At 39.8% G+C, this 22,961-nt stretch overlaps 1 long non-coding RNA gene across 1 annotated transcript; it reads left to right on the forward strand.

Annotated features, from left to right (window-relative positions):
- The first annotated feature begins 7,409 nt into the window (after positions 1-7,409).
- LOC118496088 lies at positions 7,410-17,948 on the forward strand. The gene is made up of 3 exons (XR_004898563.1): positions 7,410-7,420; positions 15,007-15,011; positions 17,857-17,948. It is a non-coding gene; the product is annotated as an uncharacterized LOC118496088 (long non-coding RNA).
- The last annotated feature ends 5,013 nt before the right edge of the window (positions 17,949-22,961 follow it).

A 22,961-nucleotide genomic window follows, 5' to 3' on the forward strand; every position in this document is an offset into this window, starting at 1 on the left:
TACGCTGCTAGGGACTTAAACATAATGCAACATTAACATAATTGTTTGATCTGGAAGCTAACAACTGTCAACAGCTTTCATCGGGATTGTAGTAGAAAGTAGTTCCATGGAAAACGTCTGTGATTCACATTAATCACAGACTGGGATGTTGTTGGATTTTTAAAGTTATTTTGTAATTCTTTGAGCCCCGCAAACTAATGTGTCGTATCATAATAACTACAGTAACCCTTTAATAATGCTCAAACACAAATGTCATCAGTAGATAAAAAAAATAGTTTTTTTACAGGAAGGATTACTGCATTATCTACAGAAGGTAAAGCTCTGTACTGTAGGCTACACAACATTAAATATGTCTGGCTCTTGTCTACCTCTTCCATGAAAAAGGAAAGTTTTAAAGACTTGTGAGTCATATTTTGTCTACATCACCTCTTGTACTTTAGTTCAGCTAATCACTTGGATTATTTAAGTGCCAATTAAATCAGTCCTGAATTGCACATGTGGCCAAGTGGAGCTTGAATTGATGTAATAAAAAATACTTCTACAGTAATTGTAATATGGGTGTACTCAAAAGTAACCAACTGTAAACTGCACTCTGCAGTGGTTTCAGTGTCTTTTAAAAAAAAAATTGTACTGTAGGTATTTAGCAACTATTTACATCAGTGCTGGAGTCATCAGAGTTAACGTCAAGATGTTCAAATGGCATATGGCACTAAAATGTCTGAATGAGACACTTAAGCATCATGAGTGTGGACAGAATAAATAAGCAAGTGATGAGAGCGTGGTGGGATGTAATAAGCTAACATTGGGGTTGTCTTGGTTACACGCCGTCTTGTGGCTGTGGAGGAGCACTGAGTGGGCCTCAACATCTCTGTAAGGTCATCAGGTCCCAGCGGCTCTGCTGCACCCCCGCTGCCATGACTCATCACTTAACATGATGCCGTGAACTTTGAGCACGCTCACATGGGCCTTTTATTAGTGTCAGCCAATCACAACCATCCAGCTTTGGAAAGGTAAAGGACACATTTTGTTTGATCATTTATAAAACTTGGCCTACAGGACACTAATCCGGCACTGATTCTGATAAGACGTATCCACACAATTATGCCCATGTCAGTATTTTAGCCACTCTATTATCGCCATTGTTCTAAAGATGACAATGTGAGTTGGTCGATCCAACACTTGGGTCCAAACAGAAATATCTGTAAAAACAATTTGATGGAGTTGGCAAATCATTTCCATTGGCAGGAGGTAATACAGGCAATGCAGAATATTTTTGGTGATAGAATTGACCAGGTTGTTCTCATGAACCATTCGTACCTGAGTTGTTGAAGTGGCATGGCAATTTAACTGTCACACATGATTTAAAAAAATTAATATAATTAGTGTTTTCATGATTTAAAATTCAGTACATGGTCAACCATTTCTTTGTTTTTCAAGGACCTGTTGTTATACAAACTGCTTTGTCATTAGATTTTTTTAATTTCTTAGCCACATTTTAAAATTGTCCTATGGTGTGACTGTCTCGAGCGTGGTTCAATAAATTACAACTTTTATATAATAAAAAAAGAGCATAAAAATGTTCATAAATACCTTGGCCAAATGTGTCTATTTTAGTAAATGGCAATCATTTATTTCATCCATATATTTCTAAGAAACAATTTCGTAGAAACTTGATACATTTTGTCACTGAAATGCTGTATCTTACAAAGTTGTCTGTGGAGTTGCCCAATTTAATTCAAGATATTTATTGGGCAACTTCACGGACAACTTTGTTTAGTTAAAGGACCCCTTTAAAGGTAATGCCCATAGACTGTATATAGAATGGACCAACAGATCCCGTTGCTCTGGACGGAGACCAGTGAAGGATATTAGAAGCACTTTTCCGGTGATGGCTTAGCGTTACTGCGCAGTCTCTCCAACTGAGAGAGACGACGTAAATGTGACGTGAGCAACGTGTCTGAAAGTTGTAAGTCTTCTGGTAGCTGTGCCAAGAGAAATGTCAATCATTCCCAATCTTGCAGGGACGGAGAGCGTAGGTATATGTAAGGAGATAACATAGGCACAGGCTAATTTTTGTAACATTAGTAATTACACTTAAACAGCTAATGTGAGACGAAACTGCCTGAGCGCTTCTCCTGTACTGTACGGTAATTTATCTACTGTGCGACAGTAAGTCGCGTGGTTATGACACAGTCGTTAGCCTATTTTTACAAAAACGCCTGCTACGGAGCCATAACGTGAGGTACAAGGTAATGGAGCCTTTTATACATTGTCGTGTTTCTTTAGAAATAAACAATGGACAAATAGAGTCTTTAAACGGCGCCAAAATGAATGGCAGTCAATAGGATGCTAACGGGAGGTGATGGCTTGGTAGCATTAAAATGGCGCCATAGGAGGTTCGCGGTCCGAGCAAGGGGGTAAGCTTCTCCTCGGACCGCAAACCTCCTATGGCGCCATTTTAATGCTACAAAGCGATCACCCCCCGTTAGCATTCCATTGACTGCCATTCATTTTGGAGCCACTTTGACAGCGAATAACTTTACATCTGAAGCGTTTAAAGACTTTATTTGTCCATTGTTTATTTCTAAAGAAACACGACAATGTATAAAAGGCTCCATTACCTTGTACTTCACGTTATGGCTCCGTAGCAGACGTTTTTGTAAAAATAGGCTAACGATTGTGTCATAACCACGCGACTTACTGTCGCATAGTAGAGGAATTACCGTATAGTACAGGAGAAACGCGCAGGCAGTTTCGTCTCACATTAGCTGTTTAAGTGCAATTACTAATGTTAACTAGCATTTTAGTGAGCAATAATTAGCCTGTGCCTATGTTATCTCCTTACATATACCTACGCTCTCCGTCTCTGCAAGATTGGGAATGATTGAGATTTCTCTTGGCACAGCTACCAGAAGACTTCCAACTTTCAAACACGTTGCTCACGTCACATTTACATCGTCTCTCTCAGTTGGAGGCTGCGCAGTAACGCTCAGCGTTCACCGGAAAAGTGCTTCTAACGGCCTTCACTGGTCTCCGTCCAGAGCAACGGGATCTGTTGGTCCATTCTTATATACAGTCTATGGGTCCGAGGAGAGGCTTACCCCTTTGACTGCAACAGCGAGACGGTGTTTAGTCTCCATAGCAACCACTCTTTGCACAATGCACTTCGTCCTAACTCCCGACTTTTAGACTTTTTTGAAGCTTTGAAGCTTAGTTAACGTTAAGTGCAATGGAGGGAGGCTAAACACAACTAACCCACACTGCAATGACACAAACAACGGTTAAATCGGCATAGCTTCCCTTTAACGTTAGCTAACATTGTATAACGTTACGCTAAACATAACATACATTAACGCATACATTGTTTTTTACGACAAGCAACCAGAAATGTCAGTCAACACAAACGGGGAGAGGAGACTGACAGCTAACGTTGTTAGCTAACACGTCAACTAACATTAACATTAATTATCAACAGTACGTTAACTTGCAGTAACGCTAACGTTATCTGTTGTACCGTTACATTGATAAATTACTGTCTTGACTTATGAATAACTGCAGTGGATGCTGTGACGTTAGTTAACGTTAACGTTACTTTACTTACCACAAACGATGTTGGCAGTGAGTTTCGGACAAATAGGTTTTGCTTTTACTTGAATCTTGTCTTGAATGGAGCTGTGAACCTCCAGCGTGTGTGTGTGTGTGTGTGTGTGTGTGGCGTGCTTGCGTTGTGTACATTGGGGCAGGGGTGGAGATTTCTTTGGTGTTTATTCGGGGTGACATTACTGATTAGACTGAGAGATACTTTGCTGAAACAACAGCACAAAACACAATGAGTGATCTCTAATGGTATTATGAGAAGCGTAAAAATATTTTCGGTTCATTATCAAAACTGGCGGGACAAATTAGCAGAGCGCCATAGTCAGGTTAATGTATGGGAAACAATGATGTGATGAAGCGTGGCAGGGGCAGCATGGCACTCTACTAACCCACACTGCAATGACACAAACACCGGTTAAAAATTGGCATAGCTTCCCTTTAACATTAGCTAACATTGTATAACGTTACACTAAACATAACATACGTTAACGCATACATTGTTTTTTACGACAAGCAACCAGAAATGTCAGTCAACACAAACGGGGAGAGGAGACTGACAGCTAACGTCGTTAGCTAACACAGTTAACATTAACATTAATTATCAACAGTACATTAACTTGCAGTAACGCTAACGTTATTTGTTTGCTGTTGTGTTGTAACGTACATTGATAAAATAGTGTCTTGACTTGTAAATAACTGCAGTGGATGCTGTGACGTTAGTTAACGTTAACATTACTTACCACAAACGATGTTGCCAGTGAGTTTCGGACAAATAGGTTTTGCTTTTACTTGAATCGTGTTTTGGATGGAACCGTGAACCTCCGCCGTGTGTGTGTGTGTGTGTGTGTGTGTGTGTGTGTGTGTGTGTGTGTGTGTGTGTGTGAAAGCATGGCGTGCTTGCGATGCAAACATCGGGCGGGCGTGGAGACTTCTTCTTTGGTGTTTATTTGGGGTGATATTACTGATTAGACTGAGAGATACTTTGCTGAAACAACGGCACAAAACATGAGCGATATCTAATGGTTTTATGAGAAGCCTAAAAATATTTTTGGTTCATTATCAAACTGTGGCAGGACAAATTAGCGGGGCGCCATAGTCAAGTTAATGTATGGGAAACACTGATGTGATAAAGCATGGCAGTGGCAGCATGGCACACTACTAACCCACACTGCAATGACACAAACACCGGTTAAAAATCTGCATAACGTTAGCTAACATTGTATTATTTGTATATTTGATCCGCCCAGAACAGTAACTGTACGTACACACCGCCGCCGACTCGAGCTGCAAAGAAGCTCTGGCCGCCCTGTCAAGGACGCTTGTCAAAAAATACGGGGAAGCTGTTTGACACTTTGGCCGCTCTGACGTAGTAGCATTCTATGTTCGATCATGGAAAAAGCACAAGCAGCCACTGCACGGCCAATACACTGACACTAGAAACATTTTATAAATTACATATATAATGACAGAATTTGTATTGGTTGTTGGTCGCAGCGGTGTCTGTTAGCAGTTGACTCGCTCATTAGCCACTGAACCGCAGCAGAATGCAGGCAGAGCGAGCAGCCGCCAGCTGTTGATCCGTGCAGGACTTCACCGTGAGCGGACTGTTTAGAGACGATGTGACCAGCAGGTAACGTTAACTGGTCCCTATACGCAAATATCATAAATGATAGGGAACCCAGCAACGGCGATGATGAGCTTTTCCTCCTTTTTCTCGGAACTAATGTTTTTGTAGGAACGAAAGTTTACATGGTATGTTTCTCTGGAATCAGCCAGCGCGAAGGACGTCTATATTCCGATTGGTTGCTGCTGCTTGCCGCTGAACTGCGTCATAGCTCATTACCATAAAGTTGACCTACTTTCAACTTTCTGATTGACGCTCTGGTCGCTCAAAACGGCCAAAACGCGACGCCGACAGATTTGACGCTCCTTGCAGCTGAGAGAAGCAGCTTCCATTGAAAATGAATGACTTCTGGTATCTTTAGAAGCTCAAGTCGGCAGCGGTGTGTACGTACAGTAAGAGTAATCTCAGGGATTAAAGTGAAAAAAAATCTTTCGAGTAAACTTTTTTTCAGGCCAAGTCATAAGGTGTTCACATCTACTTATACAGATAGCACCCCTTTTGCGATCACACCCTATTGGTTTTTAATGTACAACAACATGCAAACAGCAAAGTAAAGGGAGTATTGCGAGTGTTCTCTTTTTCTGATGAACAAAACAATATTTCAGTACCGTCCCACGACTAACCATTGCTGTTCTTTTCTACTGCAGCAATCTTCAGACTGGTGGTGTGCTAAAACTTTTTTCCCATTGCTTCCATATTACAATTTTTTTTGCAGCAAACCCCTGGCATTTTCATTTTTTCACACCATGAGCTGTATGGCTTGCCGTTCTCCCCCAGTTCCAACAGCCAAGCCCATCTCCATTTATTTTTCACTTTTTTGTCTATCTCAGACACATCTGTGCCTTCCGTACCAAAATAGTCTATAAGGCGGTCTGTTCGTCATAGCACAAACACGATTGACCCTCTTACACAACGGTTCGCGATAAGGACAAATAGTCTATTGCATGATTGTATTATTATTATTATTATTACTATTATTATTATTTTTATTATTTTATGTTAACACACTCAGTCAAAACCTTCCGTCGTGAATTGTCAAAGATTGTGGACATGTCTTAACAGACGGGATAATAAATTGAATTTGGTACGGTTCATAGTGCATCGCTTTACACATAACGTTAGTTGCATTGATTAAAAACTGTTAACAATAATAGGCTACATCGGGTGGCATAGCAGGCTATCTGTTCAAGCCATAGGTGGCACCCAAATGAATGACCTCCCCTAACAAGAGTTCGCAATAGTAAGAAATTGTCAACCTGATCTCACAGAATTCCGTGAAATGAACACGGCTCCTTAACTCAAAATCCGTGGCAGTTTCACGGAATCGCAAAACATTCCGTGATGGGCCCACGGAAGAATTCCGTGAAATGAACACAGATCGCCGAAAATTCCTTGATGGGCCCACGGAAGAATTCCGTTAAATAAACACGGCCCCTTAAATTAAGGAAAAGGTTATGGGTGGGTTTACGGTTCCGTGACACGCAGGAAGAACGGGACGGTTGGGTTCAGGAAAAGGATGTGGGTGGGCTTATGGTTCCGTGACACGTGGGAAGAACGGGACGGAAAAGAAGAAAGCAACTTCAGGAAACTTGACATGCGGAACACAAACCCCGGTCTCGAACCCCGCTCTCCTGGGTGAAAGTCCTGTGTTTGACCCATCCACCAACCACCCCAACCAACCTCCTTACGTGGAATTTCGGCCTTAGATAGTACTCGCTACCGTTGTCGCTCTTAATGCTACGTCATCTTCTCATTGAGTTTACATTGGCATTGTTTTCCGTGGTGGCCACACAGATTTTTCACACATTCCGTGCCACCACCACATAATGCGCTGTTAACAATTCGTGATCATTTCACGGGATTCTGAGCGACCAGGCTGGAAATTGTATACATTATTATGCACGGAAAGAACCTAGCCTACACTTATTATCTTCCTCGCACATAGAGCTCACAATCGATCATACCCCAAAAAGTTCAACAGATTGGCCTACCTTATCAGCTGCCTCGATTGTGTCACTATAATCCAAAAACTTTTAGACCCTTCTTTAGTCCTCCAGACATGTTTTTTAAGCAAACGGGCTAATGAGACAAGCGTGTAGCTAGGCTACAGCCAACCCGGTCTCATGCCATTTCGTGAAAATGGTCACGTTATTTTGATTTATTGATTTGTGAACAGGTCACGGTTTTCTCATTTATTTTGTGTACATTTCACGAACTGCCATGACACTGGGTTGCTCTGGGGGATGCAACAACGGGGAAATGAAATGCCACAGCGGGGAAGTGAAACGCCACACTCCAGTGACAACAATGGGACTGCCACACGCGGGACGCGATCCCCGGGTGCAGGGATACGATCCGCAGTCTCTGTGGCACGCAACAACGGGGACATGAAACGCCACACGCCGGCCACAGAACTGGGAAAGGAACTGCAACACGCAGGACACGATCCCCGGTCTCCGGGGGTGAAAGTCCTGTGTTCCACCACCCCGAGCAACCTCCCTGCGCGGATTTTCGCCTTATCAATACTACTCGCTACCATAATCGTTCTGTTCTGTGATCACGAAATATGCTTCCCATTGAAATACATTACTTTAAAATTCGTGCTCACCACACGGAAATAACGAACTGCCATGAGACTGGGCTGCTACAGCATAAACAAAGCGAAACTTATGGCTGATGCATCTTCTTGAGCGGTCACTGATTGAGACACAGGAAGTTCTCAAAAACACTATTAGGTCTGTAAACATTACTTGTAAACATTAAACATCACAAAATTCACATTCATTCAACGGACCTAATATTTGTAAGTTGCCTTACAAAAAGAAAAAGTGATACAGACAGTAGTAGAATTGCGCAGCCTTGATTAATATGTGCCCTGAGTGCTTTTTAGCGTTGGCGTTTTATTCATTGAAATGTTTAACCTTTAAATCATGGAATCAAAGTTAAAATTGACAAAGATTTATCTTGACAAACGATTTCAGTTAAATACATATTTCTTAAAATACATATCTTTTCATTGACAAGCTGAACTATTCCAATGTCTAAAGTTTATTTAAAGGAACACGCCGACTTATTGGGACTTTAGCTTATTCACTGTATCCCCCAGAGTTAGATAAGTCCATACATACCCTTCTCATCTACGTGCGTGTCGTAACTCTGTCGAACGCACCCACCACCGCTAGCCTCGCTTAGCACATATGCTGGAGGTAACCGGCGGAGTGATTTGCTCGCAGCACCTGAGAAGCCCCGTGGTGAGTTCGCCCTACAGAGTTACGACACGCACGGAGATGAGAAGGGTATGTATGGACTTATCTAACTCTGGAGGATACGGTGAATAAGCTAAAGTCAAGCTAAAGTGCAATAAAGCCTTCAGACTCCAGAACCACTTCATAGTGTTAAGTTGAAAATGAGAGACCAGCTTTACAGAAAAAAAAGGTAAATATATAAAACCTTTGCTGTCGAGGACTGTGTTAGTTTAAAAACATCCTATTTTTAAAAGACAAATAGACAGATAAGGGATTTTTTTTTGTTTTATTTCAATCATTTTTCTGTTGTGTCAGGAAAACCGGATCACCCGGAGTAACCCTACACTTCATTAGTTGAACCTGCAAGTCTTTGAAGTGAGGCAGGAAACCGGATCACCCGGAGCATAGCCAGCATTGCTTCTCCTTTTTGTGAGGCTGCAGTACCAATCACTAAGCTGCCATGTTGCCTCAGAAGAGGAGGGAGAGAGGATGGATGGGAGATAGATGGCAGAAGATAATGCCCAGTTCACACAAGACTTTAACCCTGATTTTAGAGGAGTAAAGTCTGGCGGTAGAGGGTAGTAGGTGGGGAAAGGGGCTGAGGGAATAGGAGTGAAGACGAGAAGGGGGAGGAGGAAAGAAAGGATAATAAAAAAGCTTTCACTGAAAAGTTATATATGTTTCATTATTAGTAGTCCTTGAATAAAAACAGTGAAGACCTGCTAACTTGATTTTTTAGATTTTACTTTACGTGATGCATGGCTTTATCAAGATCGCTAGAACCTTTTCCACGTTGACTCCGATTAATTCAACTTTTTTTCTGCATGGCTTCTTGTTTCTCAAGCATCACCTTATGATGCTCCTTATCTCTCCAGCTCGGTTTTGTCCTCCTTCCTGCCCGCCTCGTCTTCTTTCTCTCTGGACCTTTTGGTCAAACACCATTTCTCTCTGTTCTACGGCCAGATTTAAAGACAGGACCTGAGAGGTATCATTAAGAAGATCGTTCTGTCTTTGTTGCTGCCGGATTTCAGGACGCGCTTCACCCAGTTGGACGAAGTGAATTTCTCGATGAGATGCTTTGCCGATTCCAGATTAGTGGAGAGTTCCTAGAGGGTTCTTTCTACGTCAGAAGAGGATTGTCCCTGTTTCTGGGTTCTGATGGAATTCACCACATGCTCCAGGGCTTTGACCCGGTCACGAACACTGTAGCACTGATTCTTATTGGCCTTCACTTTCTCAACCAGGTTGTAGATCGTTGAGGCGACGGACAGGATGGGCTTTATGTATTCCATGACCAGCTGTAAGTGGATATTGAGGACGAGGAGGTAGCGCTCATCCACAACAGTTGATTGGATTTCTCTGGCAATGCGGTCTATCTTGCAATTGAGCCACCAAATGTATATTCTTGAAAGCAGGCCAAAACTTTTCCTCTCCTTCTCCTGGTTCTTTCTCTCCATCTTTTCACACCTCTCTCTTTCTCTTTTTAAATACTCCTCCAAACGCTGCTTTTCTCTTTCAATTATCTCCCTCTCCTTCCTCAGTCACTTCTCCTGCTCCTGTCTTTCTGTCGCTTCCTTTTCCCTTTCAACCCGCGCTTCCTCTCTCTCGCACACAGCTTTCTGTATTGCTCTTCATACGCCCGTGTTTTTCTCTCCCATTTTTCTTTCTCCTGTCTTTCTGCCTCCTCATTGTTTCTTGCATCCACTATCCTCTCTCTCATACTCAGATAGATAGATAAAGGACTATAACACATCATCAAAGTGTCTTTGTAGCCCTTCCAGAAGTAAAGTAATCTGGCCTGGAAGACTTTTCGGAGACTTTGCACAAACAATTCCGAAGCGATAAATCCATCTGAACAGCTATTTAGTCATCGTTCTGTATGAAAAAGATTATTAATATGTTGAGTGAGGATTGGTTAGGGTAGGGGTAAGAATACCAGGGTAAGCCAATCAGAGGCAGAATAAGGCGTCCAGTATCCTCACCGCAGCCAACCTGTCGCGCGCAAATGTGACGTCATGGGAGCACCGTAACTATTTATACTCTATGTTTCGATTTGATTCAATGACCTACTTGGTCGGATCAAGCCTTTCATTCACCATAAAAGAACTCATCTTAACCCAGTAAGTTTACAAGAGAGACTTGCAGTCACTCTGTGAGTCCTGGCATCCGGTTGCCGTCAAACTCGTCCATGCCATCCTGTTTCCGCTTTGTTGTGTGCCGCTGAAAGAAATAGAGTGGTGCACGACTTCTGGTCGCGCATTCAACCTGCCAGCGAGATCTACGTCATTTTGACGTCACATTGGCGCGCGACAGGTTGGCTGTGGCGACTGTAAAAAGGCGGGCCACGAGGCACGTCCTGTGACGTCGACACGTCTTATGGATCCGATCTAGCATCTACCATAATACTCCACTAGCCCTGGCCAGGACCCTAGATGGCGCTGACTGACTTAACTACTGTATATAGGGTAGGGAAACATAAAAAGACCCAGAAAGTTTTGGAAAAGTCATGGAATTTTTTTTTTAACACAGTATAATAATATGTGATTAATAAATGTATTTCACGTCGTCCTAACCTCACCGTTCTATTCGGGGCGCGATATTACGACTTCCACTATGAACCACATAAGTTGTCATTAATTTTATTGTTAAACCTCTAAGGGTAAACTTTAACACAGATTTTTATTCTTATTGTATAATGCAAGCCCCCAGGAAGAGCGCCATGTCTAAAAGCTACCATGGGCTTAGCGGATAACGGTGGTACTGCACCCCGTGGCCCAGAAAGACTTTTCACATAGACTTTGCATGACGAAAGAAACGTCTATATTTCAGCGGATCATTTGTTTCGGGGTACATCAACTTACCAGCCTGAACAATTAAAGGGTCCTTGTTTAAAACGTCACGTTTTTAACATTTTTAACATTCACTAGTAGCGAATCCAGAATTATTAAATTAGGCATGATGAACGCGCATAATGGACGTGAGCAGAGCTGCGGGACTGCGCCCGCCCGCTCACATGACTGTTCTCCCGAGGTCATGTAGCTAGCTGTAATAATGGCTATAGCTAATGGTTGTAATTAACCATTGTGTTCTATTAATATGTCCATGGTATTATCTTATGAAGTTATGATACATCCGAGGGATGTATGTATGCTGTAAAGCCTGTTAGCTACGTGGATGTAACGTCATTAGCATTTCCCAAACTGGCGGGCTATCGGCTAGCTAGCTAGTTGCTAACATCAGGGGTAGCTAGCATGGCTGTATTAAGATCTATAGCTACATAGCTAGCTATATGCCTACATAACGCTACTACAGACATAGTGATTACATTGCCTTGGTTCCCTCTTATGATACATCCAAGGGCTGTATGCTGCAAAGCCTGTAACGTGGATTCATTTGTTTGTTTGTTTATTATTTCAGGACAATGCACATTTGATGAACATATACAGAAGTACACGTAAAAAGTGCCAGATTATAGCCCAAAAGCTAATTTCCATCTGTAGTCCATTACAATAAAAAGAACAATAAATACACAGCAGCAACATTTGCTATATCAAACTAGGTAAAGCAGGACAAAAGAGAAGAAAAACAGGATAACACATTAATAGATGTTAAAACAGAAAGAAAACTAAACAATTCATTAGTAAGTGTTAAAACGGAGACACGATTCACCAATACGCTCTACTGGGCTGATACGGTACAGCATGCAGTCAGAGGTGGATGCACAATTGGTTAGCTCTGAGCCACACCTTTACCTGGCTCTTAAAGGTGGCCAGAGTGGGACATTCCCTTATAGTTCGGGGTAGTGTGTTCCATAATGCACTACCTTTAATAGATAGTGCATTATGGCTATAAGAGGTTTTTTTAAAAGGAACCTCACAGTCCTTGTTTACAACAGCTCTAGTAATCCGAGTCTGTCTGTATTTAATAAACTCTTGAAGTGGTGGTGGCGCCAAGCCATGTAGTACTTTATAAATTAAGCATATTGAGGAAAATTTACAGAAATTATCAAAACTTAATAAGTTGTATTTTTCTAAGATCTTGCAATGATGATAAGAATAAGGTTTTTTATCTAGAGTTTTGAGTGCCTTTTTATACAAAAGCTCAATTGGTTTTAGGATAGTAGAACCCGTCATAGACCAGCTGGAGATGCAATAGTTCATGTGTGAAAATATCATCGAGTGAAGGAACATCAGAGCAGCTGCATCTGACAGAGATCCTCTAATTTGCTTAAAATTAAAAAGATTGAATTTAATTCTTTTGGATATCATTTTAACATGATTTTTAAAAGAGAGTTTGGAGTCTATAATCACCCCCAAATATTTAAACTCATTAACAACTTCCAACTCCTCTGTGCCTAAAAACACCCCCGATTGAGATGGTGTAGTAGTATAAGGTTGCTTCGACAAATATAAACAAACAGTCTTTTTTGCATTTAAAATAAGACAAGATCTATTGAGCCATGTTTGTATATGTGTAAGAGCTGTGAAAGGACGCGTGCTGCCTCCTCAGGATTTTTTGCTTTTGTAAAAATTACAGCATCGTCGGCGTAAAGCTGGACATCAACATGTAAACAGTATTTAGGTAAATCATTAATATATAATGAAAATAAAATGGGCCCCAGTATGGACCCTTGAGGGACTCCTACTGGACAACCCATATAAGCAGAACTAACCCCGCCCACCACAGTACATTGCTCTCTATGAGACAGGTACGAATGAAACCAATTAATAGCTTGAACCGAAAAATCTAAATGGGACAATTTAGATAGCAGGACATTGTGATTGACGGTGTCAAAAGCTCTTTTTAAATCTAGGAATACGGCACCAACACATCCATTTTTATCTAAGTAACATTTGATTTTTTCCATAAACATAGCCAATGCAGTCTCGGTTGAATGTCGCAGCCGAAATCCAAACTGCATAGAATGTAAAGGTGTTTGGCTATTGCTAAGGAATTCAATAATTTGTTTAGTAACCCATTTTTCAATGACTTTAGAAATTATAGGTGGAATGCTAATTGGTCTGTAATTATTTATGTCAGATTTATCCCCAGCTTTGAATACTGGGGTAACTGAGGCCAATTTCCACGCCTTAGGGACAACTGAATTTTTGATAGACAAATTAACCAAATGCATGATTGGATGTGCTAACGCCTCCTTATTTGATTTTATAAAGCTAGTATCGAGCCCATAAATATCCTTGGCTTTGAAATTGTTCAGAGTCATAATGATATCAATAACTTCTAGTTCTCTGATTTCTCGAATGTAAATTTAGACTGCACATTTTCAGAAAGAATAGGAACGTGTTGATCAGAACCCTCAGAAGATACAAATTGTTTCACTAAATCTTCTACGATGAAGGATGAAGCCATGGATGAGCTTTGTTCACGAAACTGCAGGCTAACTGCTAGCGCTAGTTAGTAGCTAGCAAGTAGCATGACATAATTATTAAATCTCCTTGGTTGTCTAGCTAAATACATCTATCGTTTATTTAGCTAAGCATGTAAACGATCGGAAACAACGAAAACACAATGTTTAACGTTAGTGAATATTTTAGACAATGAAAACAACGAGTTCATGAGTTCACCACTAGCAACTATGTTTGTGTTGTCGTAGCAACCGGTAGCAACATGCGCGTTCATGAGCTCCTCTCTCGTGTCTCGTACAAGTGACATGCTTAGCTAAATAAACGATAGATGTATTTAGCTAGACAACCAAGGAGATTTAATAATTATGTTGTGCTACTAGCTAGCTAATAACTAGCGCTAGCAGTTAGCCTGCAGTTTCGTGAACAGAGCTCATCCATGGCTTCAGCTCTCATCCACGTTACAAGCTTTTGTAGAGAAATTACGTATAACTGAAATCTCTGAAGAAGAAGAGGCTTTGGTCCAAATGAAGATTTAAGCAAAAGGTTTAATAAACAGCATGATGAAAATGACAAGACAAAAACAAATGTTGCACTGCAGCTGACAGCGGACTGAATGACATGCCTCCTCTTCAGGAATTACATCAGACCAGTCTTGTGTATGGGGTGCCGAATGTAAAAGTTTGGTTACAATTTTTTAGCTGATGAATTTTCAACATTTAGCTCACTTTCCTCACATTTAGCGCATTTTCCTCACATTTGAGACAGAAATTATATATATATATATATAAATGTTAAATGTTTAATTTAATTTTCTAAATATTATATCTAAATCTAAATGTTATATCTAAATCTAAATGTTAAATCTAAATGTTAAATATATATCTAAATGTTAAATCTAAATATTATATCTAAATCTAAATGCTAAATCTAAATGTTAAATATATATCTAAATGTTAAATGTTAAATCTAAATGTTATACCTAAATCTAAATGTTAAATTTATATCTAAATGTTAAATGTTAAATCTAAATATTTTATCTAAATCTAAATCTTAAATATATATCTAAATATTATATCTAAATCTTAAATATATATCTAAATGTTAAATCTAAATCTTAAAGCAGCCATATTATGCTCATTTTCAGGTTCATAATTGTATTTTAAGGTTGTTCCAGAATAGGTTTACATGGTTTAATTTTCAAAAAACACCATATTTTTGTTGTACTGCACCGCTCTCTCTCACTGCTGCAGATCCTCTTTTCAGCTGGTCTCTGTTTTAGCTACAGAGTGAGACCTCTTTTCTTCTTCTTCTTCTGTACTATCTTTGATTGTAGATTGTAGATTATGATGAACTTGTGTGTGTTGTAGCAGTGCTTTGCTATTGAGAACGAGGTAGCATGCTAGCGTTAGCATTAGCGTTAGCATGCTAACGCTACGAGCTAATGGTTGCGGTTAGCCTGCTCGTTTCGGCTTGTGACGTCACAAGCCGTGCCGATTTTGAACAGCTCACCCAGAGACTGAAGGCAGGACACATTCAGAAACTGTATCTCACTCTAAACAGCATGGATGGATTTTTTTCAAAGTTTGTATGTGTGTGGAAGCACCAGAGACACAACATAACACCCCAAATCCCAGAAAAAGTGATTTTTTCATAATATGGGCACTTTAAATATATATCTAAATATTATATCTAAATCTAAATCTTAAATATATATCTAAATGTTAAATGTTAAATCTAAATGTATCATCTAAATGTGTCGCCAAGTGTAAAGCTAAATATTTAGAAAATATTCAAATCCCCAAGGAAACCACGCCCACTGCAGTGGCTTCAAATCGCGCTGCACAAAAGGTCAATTCTGATTGGCTGTTTGTCTCCAATTAGATCGCAAGTAGCAGGAAACACATCTACAGGGAAACAGTCTTTGACACAACACCTGCCATGATGCCCCAGCAAGGGGTATCTCTGCTGTAGCCAGTGGGTACTTGGAAAGATTGTGGAGCAGCTTAACTAATCAAAATAATAATTGAATTATGATTGATTTAAAACAATATATCAGCTAAAACAGCTCAACACATATGTTAAAACATATAGCGAAGTAATCAATGGTAGAAAAATAATAGCTAAAAGTGGCCTACTGACTTAGCTAACAGTTGAAATGATTAGCTAAAAGTAATGGATGACTTTTGAAACATTAACCACACTTCAAGTAAAAGGTCTAGTTAGTAGAATTTCTGACCAAACCAACCTAAATGTTTACAGTTCAATTGCATGAAAATGTAAGAATATTCACTTTAATATGATAAATAGTGTGAACACATTGGGAATTGATAGGCGGGGAATGTGAGTTTATATGACAGGGTTGTGGTGGAACCTCAGACCAGAAGGGTTGGAAAGCACTGATCTACAGTATTTTATATTATTGACCGACCGGTATATTACAGACATGCCTTAATAGTTGTGTTAATCACAATACCGTTGTTTGAATTACATATCTCGTGTGTGACTAACGTCATCCTTCCCAAGCAATCTAACATTAGCCCAGCATGGATAAAGTCCAGCTATGCATCCAACATATTCATCTGAACAAAACTAAAATGTCACAATCCAGCCACTTGTAAGAAGTTTGTAATACTGGTTACATAGTTATCGTGTTTTATTAACCTTAATTCTGTTTGCCAAGGCTATATTTTATTGGCTTGCAAAGTAGCTATCCGTTGCTAACGCTAACATTAGCTAGCTAATTTATGTCAAAAAGCAGTAGCTAACTAATGTTACTGCCAAGATATGGTTTCATTAAGACAGTGTAAACACATGACAACACTTGATGAGTCTTACAACACCTCTCTGGTCTCTAGTGAAATCATATCTTGGCAGTAGTTAGCTAACGTTTCTGCTTTTTAAGATAAATTAGCGTTAGCAACGGATAGCTCCTACACAAGCTAATACAGCAACATAATTCAGGTTAATAAAATACGGTAATGTCACCAAAGTATTGAAAACTACTTACATGTGGCTATAGTGTGACAGGCGTACTGCTGTTCAGTCTCGCATTACAAAACCTAGCTAACTTAGCTAGTTACAGTGCTGCGAGGCCTGTTCAGATGACATGTCGGCTGCAGTGTGTGAGCTAGCTAGATTGTTTGTGAAGGATGAGTCAAACTAACGTTAAACACACAAGGAGATATGAGTCAAATAAAACAACCGCATTATAGTACACACAAATATTAAGACATATCTGTGATATAAGTCAATAATACAAAATACTGACCAAAATGTGTTTTAATCCAGTAACATTAGTCGAACAGCTCCACTGTAGTCAGTATTTAGCTACTGGTGTTGACTGAAACTTGCGGTGCAGCGCGATTTGAAGCCACTGCAGTATTTAGCTTTACACTTGGCGACACATTTAGATATAACATTTAGATTTAACATTTAGATATATATTTAAGATTTAGATTTAGATATAATATTTAGATATATATTTAAGATTTAGATTTAACATTTAACATTTAGATATATATTTAAGATTTAGATTTAGATATAATATTTAGATATATATTTAAGATTTAGATATAATATTTAGATTTAACGTTTAGATATAAATTTAACATTTAGATTTAGATATAACATTTGGATATAAATTTAACATTTAGATTTAGATATATATATATATATATATATATATATATATATATGATTTCTGTCTCAAATGTGAGGAAAATGCACTAAATGTGAGGAAAGTGAGCTAAATGTTGAAAATTCATCAGCTAAAAAATTGTAACCGAACTTTTACATTCGGCACCCCATACTTGTGACATGACAAAACAATACATCAATAAAACACTGCCAGCAGTGGACTGCAAAACATGCCTCCCCTTCGGGAGACACATTCAAACAGTCTTGAATCATTGTGAAGTTTCCAAATGTATCCTAAGGAGCTGAGGGTGGTTCCTCAAATGACATCTCTCCCAGGATTTAGGACACACCTCTGAATTCAGGTTTACTCTCATGCAGACAAAGGTAGTGCCAATTCTATTCAAGTTTACAGAGATATGCATTTTCTTTGTTCTAATCAGTCTGGCCCAGCAGGGAGTGGCTCCCCAAAATGCCAAGACAACAGTTATCTTGCCTGTGAGGACAATAAGTCTTTCTCCAGTATGCAAATTGACAGTCGTGACTTAATCAATTTTTAGAAGGTTTGGTTGGGGTGAGGCATGTCAAATGTTGATTAGTGTAGTTATTTGATTAGATCTGGCTGCAGAGTACATTATGTACATTTAAACCAAGGGGACATTGTTTTCATAACATTAAGCATGGTTTGAACTTTTTTATAATCAACACTTTACAGCATACAACCCTCGGATGTATCATAAGAGAGAACCAAGGCGATGTAATCACTATGTCTATAGTAACGTTATGTAGGCATATAACTAGCTATGTATAGATCTTAATACAGCCATGCTAGCTACCCCTGATGTTAGCAACTAGCTAGCTAGCCGATAGCCCGCCAGTTTGGGAAACGCTAATGACGTTACACTTCATAAGATAATACCATGGACGTATTAATAGAACACATGGTGAATTACAACCATTAGCTATATCCATTATTACAGCTAGCTACATGAGCTCGGGAGAACAGACATGTGAGCGGGCGGGCGCAGTCCCGCGGCTCTGCTTGCGTCCACTATGCGCGTTCATCATGACAAATTTAATAATTCTGGATTTGCTTCTAGTGAATGTTAAAAATGTTAAAAACGTAACGTTTTAAACAAGGACCCTTTCAGTGTTCGGGCTGGTAAGTTGATATACCCAGAAACAAATTATCCGCTGAAATATAGACGTTTCTTTCGCCATGCAAAGTCTATGTGAAAAGTCTTTCTGGGCCATGGGGTGCAGTACCACCATTATCCACTAGGACCATGGTGGCTTTTAGACTTGACGCTCTTCCTGGGGGCTTGCCAACAATGCGGAAGATCTGAGCTCCATGTTTGCTTTATGCGCTTTTGAGCACTCTCATTGGAATGTACGGGGCTTCCCGCCGAACACTGTATCCAGTTCTCTTAATACATCCATGGTATAATGTCGACTGACATTTTCAGGAATATATAGTCATAGAAATTTGCCAAAAAGTCATGAAAAGGTCATGGAAAAGTATTGGTTTTCAATGCGTATGAACCCTGTGTATAGTACACATTTGAGGTATACTTGTACTTTAATTGAGTATTTTCTTCTCATGTCACTTCCTACATCTCCACTATATTTAAAATAAAATATTCTGCTTTTTTAACTCATCAGAAGATCCAGAAATCTTACAAATGAAAAATGATGTTTGATGATTATAAAAGTTAAAGAATCACACAACTGGCACCAAATAATTTTATATAGTGGATTCAGTATATACCTGTACCATAAAAAAAATAAATACCTGGCTGCTAAACTAAAAAATAACAAATAGAGTAATTATATAAATATACATGTATATCAAATTCCCTTAGGGGCACAAATCTTTCATTCATTTATTATTTTGCCAGAGAGATGTGTTTTAGTCATAGTCATTGGTTTGTCTCAAAACATGATTACAACTTTAATATAGTCTCTTACATGTTGAGCTTGTGAAATTTTTGTGGTTTGAATAGCACATTGAGGTCCATGTAACAATGTTAGCCTTTTCTTCATCTATTTCCCTGGCCTTTAGAGTAGAGAAAGTCTGTTCCCTGAAAGAATAGACATCTCTAGGGTAACACAGAAAAAAGGTCAGATAGAAATCGCCTGTCTGCTCTTCTCTCATTATGCAGGGAGGATAAAAGGAGGGTGAATCCACTTTCCATTTCTCTTTTGTGGAAGGTTGAACCCATCGTCTGTCTATCTGTCTTTAAAGTCCTGTTATAAAGACTCACACACACATTATTGGCATTGATCGCTGCATCGCTGATGAACAGACAGCCAGCAAGTGACAATGATTTCCCCTCAATGTATGACGAGAGACAACAGAGGCTCTCTTGATTGTGGGAAATGAAGAGTAAATGAGCTTCTATTCTCCTCTATGGTGTACATGTCATGCCTCTTGATGGATGTTTGTTGGGGTTGGTTAGAAGAGGAACGGCTTAGGATATTACCCTCACAAACAGCATCTTTCTGTGCACCTATCCTAAGCTGTTTGCCTTTTCCTCACACTTTCAAAAAACTTTAAAAGACAGAATAATAAGTAGTTCAACACCACTCCTGCCTACTTCTCTCTGATTTCAACTTCATATCTTATTTTCCCACACCTCAATCCCAACTGAAGTCCCTCTTCAGCCACCATGTATGTCACGCTTTCAGAGCCAAACCATGTTGCGCTGAGTTGCATTTCCTTTACTAGTTTTCGCGCGTGGAGCCGCATCGAGCGGTATCCGAGATGGGCCTTTTCCAGAGTAGGTCCAAAACTCGCCCCTGTGGTGTTGTCTCGCCGACCGCGGCCAACCCATGATAACCCCCGCCTTAAACATACCTTAAACGGACAATATATAATTATGTGACGCTGGGGGTCTCTCAATCAAAACCATAGGTATAAACATGTAGTTTTCATGATGTCATGAAGTTACGTGGGATCATGGGAGTTGTTGTTTTCATTGTTAACCACCATTGCTGATTAAAATATATCTGTTCACAAAGAACAGGAGTAACTAGAGGGGTCAAAGGTTAAACTGACGCTATTGACAGGCAACCAAACGATATGGTCCGTGTCATTTATTGAAATGACAGATTTCTCTGGGTTTGAACATCGTTGGGAACATTTGGGGGTGTATGTGTATGAGCCCGGGGGCCAACTTTCATTGAAATGAATAGGGCGCCATCTTGGAACACAGTTGAGCAGGTAGTATTTTGAAGGTGTGTTCCCTGATTTTTGTTGTAGCACCAAATAGCAACATCAAATCTCTTTACATCTAATTGTTAATGTTATGAAACTCAACACATATAGGTGAGATAAAGTGTGGGTGCACTATTTTATATTGCAAAAAAAATGTGTACAACTAATTATTGGTTTAAACGCAGGTTTTTTACTTAATCCACATGGATTAAATTTGGATTAACTGTTCCTGGGCTGAAAATAATGGAGTGCTGGAAATTAGTCAGTCTGGTTCTAGTGTGTCGTTCAGGACAGTTCAACACACACTGATAGCTGTGAGTTGTGAGCTGGAACCTGAGACCTTTTGGCACCAGAATGGATCCCTGCCAAAAGAGTAAGTGTTCTATCCAGGGACGGCTAAAAATAAGAGCACTGGCAGATAACACAACGGGTCATCTTCTGAAGGAGATTAATTATTGCCGTTTGTCTCTCAGGAGTGTGTTTTGGGGAAGGTGGTGTGTGATTGGACACATCTGCTTCCCAACAGCAGATGACAATATAGCCATATTCCCTAGACACCAACATTGGTGCTGATTGGCACTTTGTCATATGTGGCTATATCTGAGCTCTCAGGCTGCTTACCCACACGTAAAAGCGCGAATGCACACAAATTTGTGCACACAATCACACATACTGTACACACACAGACTATCCAGGTTGGAATTGCTCTAAAAAAAAAAAGTGGTGTTAGGTGTCAGGTGATATGTATGAGGATGAATCCCTTTGTATGAGCCTTAGGCCGGCTACACACTGGCTGTGTGGCGTTTCTGTTGCGTATCAGTTGCAGCTGTGTGGATTTTTCTGTCTTTACACACCAGAAACGTGTCTGACGCTGCTAGCCTTGTCTGTACACATGTACGTTTCCAATTGATTTACTGCACTCAAGCAGTATACTTCATGTTAAACATAAATATAGACTGATTTGATTACAGCAAAGACAACGTTGGCAGTATTGACGGCAAAATAGGCTACAGAATATTTCTATATAAGTTTTTTTTTTTTTTTCAATACATTTATATCTGTATTTATGTCAAAACCTAAGACTTTCAAACATCAACATGTCATTTATTAATATGTATTTGTGTCAAAATGACATAAACATCTTTTCCTATTCTATTTTGCCTGGAAACGCTTCCGACACGCTTGCGTGTCGCATGAAAAATAGGCATCGGTCCTATTTCTAGCAGTGTCACGCAGGCAGTGTGTAAGACCTGATGCAAAATGTCTCTGCAATAGCTCCTTGTGTCTGACATGATGTGAAATGCACCCAGGGGTTCTCTCTCCTTCTCTGCTGCCCCAAATATATCACCTACACTCCCCATCCAGCAAATCCTCAAATTCACCTTAACCAGGCACACAGAGGGAGGGCTGCTGCTATTCTGGTCCAAGAATATCAAACAAAAGATCATTTTCATAACACCTACAATAGCATCGTTCTAACATAACACAACACAATTCTGAATAATGAAGAGAAATCAGTTCACTTGCTCTCTGACTCAGATGCACTGCTACCCACTCAATACGTAGACTATTAATACATTAATAGTATAGGCTAAATGTATTTTATTGGCATTTAATTTTATTGTTCACCACACATCACATTCCTCATTTCATATTTAGAATCAGTTGGACACCAGGACCAAGAGGACTACTGCTATCATATTTAGATCATGTTTTAGGCTATTACTGTGTCAAGCTACACAGAGACAGACGTATCGGAAATGAGACGTTTGGACTGTCAAAATGAAAGTGTTGTTATTTTGAGTATCGTAAACAGATTAGATAGATGGAATAGATAGAATAGAGCCCCTCCAACATTTTTCTGTACTGACCTTCTTCTGAATAGAACCAGCATTACGTCTAGCAAAAATAGATATTCTGTAGGCTATATAGCCTACTACTACTGGCCAATGGACTGTGTTTAGCAAATGTCTGGATTAAATGCAATAAAAAGGCTTTACATTTAAGGGACCGTTCGGTATTTATGGAATGGACCACCGGAGGAAAATAGGGGAGGGTCATGTCTTTTTATTTTCTGCTGAGGGGAGGGTCATCCAACTTTTTTTAGTCTGGACTTTTTTATTCATGAAAAGAGCAAAATTTCAAAGGGGCTTGTTTGGTGCATATTTATCCATGTAGCTCTCAGTCTCGGCCCCCTAGCAGATGGTCTGACCGCATACGCGGAGTTTGCTGGGGGGGGCAGGAGGAGCACTGCCCCCTGGTGGCTCAAACAGGTAATT

Source organism: Sander lucioperca, chromosome 10 (assembly GCF_008315115.2).
Source record: "Sander lucioperca isolate FBNREF2018 chromosome 10, SLUC_FBN_1.2, whole genome shotgun sequence".
In the NCBI taxonomy this organism is placed as follows: domain Eukaryota; kingdom Metazoa; phylum Chordata; class Actinopteri; order Perciformes; family Percidae; genus Sander; species Sander lucioperca.